General features: G+C 39.4%; 1 non-coding gene across 1 annotated transcript; it reads left to right on the forward strand.

The window, feature by feature from the left end:
• Positions 1 to 223: 223 nt before the first annotated feature.
• Positions 224 to 330, forward strand: LOC144295597 (U6 spliceosomal RNA). The gene has a single exon (XR_013362678.1). It is a non-coding gene; the product is annotated as a U6 spliceosomal RNA (small nuclear RNA).
• Positions 331 to 2,190: the final 1,860 nt, after the last annotated feature.

Genomic DNA, 2,190 nt, shown 5'->3' on the forward strand with positions numbered 1-2,190 from the left:
CTTCAGCCCAGGGCCTGATCCTGGAGACCCGACATCGAGTCCCACGTCGGGCTCCCTGCATGGAGCCTGCTTCTCCCTCTGCCTGTGTCTCTGCTTCTGTGTGTGTGTGTCATGAATAAATAAATAAAATCTTTTAAAAAAAATTGTGCACTATTGTTGGGAATGTAAATTGGTCTAGCCACTATGGAAAACAGTCTGAAGGTCCTTCAAGAAATTAAAAATATTGCTCGCTTCGGCAGCACATATACTAAAATTGGAACGATACAGAGAAGATTAGCATGGCCCCTGCTCAAGGATGACATGCAAATTCGTGAAGTGTTCCATATTTTTTGATGGCAAAGAGGGAAACTGAGGAAAAAAGAGACAATTAAAAGACCATGAAGATAGATTAAGGGAAATAAACGACAGCCTGAGGAAGAAAAACCTACATTTAATTGGGGTTCCCGAGGGCGCTGAAAGGGACAGAGGGCCAGAATATGTATTTGAACAAATCATAGCTGAAAACTTTCCTAATCTGGGAAGGGAAACAGGCATTCAGATCCAGGAAATAGAGAGATCCCTCCCTAAAATCAACAAAAACCGTTCAACACCTCGACATTTAATAGTTAAGCTTGCAAATTCCAAAGATAAAGAGAAGATCCTTAAAGCAGCAAGAGACAAGAAATCCCTGACTTTTATGGGGAGGAGTATTAGGGTAACAGCAGACCTCTCCACAGAGACCTGGCAGGCCAGAAAGGGCTGGCAGGATATATTCAGGGTCCTAAATGAGAAGAACATGCAGCCAAGAATACTTTATCCAGCAAGGCTCTCATTCAAAATGGAAGGAGAGATAAAGAGCTTCCAAGACAGGCAGGAACTGAAAGAATATGTGACCTCCAAACCAGCTCTGCAAGAAATTTTAAGGGGGACTCTTAAAATTCCCCTTTAAGAAGAAGTTCAGTGGAACAATCCACAAAAACAAGTACTGAATAGATATCATGATGACACTAAACTCATATCTTTCAATAGTAACTCTGAACGTGAACAGGCTTAATGACCCCATCAAAAGGCACGGGGTTTCAGACTGGATAAAAAAGCAGGACCCATCTATTTGCTGTCTACAAGAGACTCATTTTAGACAGAAGGACACCTACAGCCTGAAAATAAAAGGTTGGAGAACCATTTACCATTCGAATGGTCCTCAAAAGAAAGCAGGAGTAGCCATCCTTATATCAGATAAACTAAAATTTACCCCGAAGACTGTAATGAGAGATGAAGAGGGACACTATATCATACTTAAAGGTTCTATCCAACAAGAGGACTTAACAATCCTCAATATATATGCCCTGAATGTGGGAGCTGCCAAATATTTAAATCAATTAATAACCAAAGTGAAGAAATACTTAAATAATAATACACTTATACTTGGTGACTTCAATCTAGCTCTTTCTATACTCGATAGGTCTTCTAAGCACAACATCTCCAAAGAAACGAGAGCTTTAAATGATACACTGGACCAGATGGATACCACAGATATCTACAGAACTTTACATCCAAACTCAACTGAATACACATTCTTCTCAAGTGCACATGGAACTTTCTCCAGAATAGACCACATACTGGGTCACAAATCGGGTCTGAACCGATACCAAAAGATTGGGATCGTCCCCTGCATATTCTCAGACCATAATGCCTTGAAATTAGAACTAAATCACAACAAGAAGTTTGGAAGGACCTCAAACACGTGAAGGTTAAGGACCATCCTGCTAAAAGATGAAAGGGTCAACCAGGAAATTAAGGAAGAATTAAAAAGATTCATGGAAACTAATGAGAATGAAGATACAACCGTTCAAAATCTTTGGGATGCAGCAAAAGCATTCCTAAGGGGGAAATAAATCGCAATACAAGCATCCATTCAAAAACTGGAAAGAACTCAAATACAAAAGCTAACTTTACACATAAAGGAGCTAGAGAAAAAACAGCAAATAGATCCTACACCCAGCAGAATAAGAGAGTTAATTAAGATTCAAGCAGAACTCAATGAAATTGAGACCAGAAGAACTGAGGAACAGATCAAGAAAACCAGGAGTTGGTTCTTTGAAAGAATTAATAAGATACAGAAACCATTAGCCAGCCTTATTAAAAAGAAGAGAGAGAAGACTGAAATTAATAAAATCATGAATGAGAAAGGAGAGATCACTACCAACACCA

The sequence above is a fragment of the Canis aureus genome, chromosome 23 (genome assembly GCF_053574225.1).
Source record: "Canis aureus isolate CA01 chromosome 23, VMU_Caureus_v.1.0, whole genome shotgun sequence".
Lineage (NCBI taxonomy): Eukaryota > Metazoa > Chordata > Mammalia > Carnivora > Canidae > Canis > Canis aureus.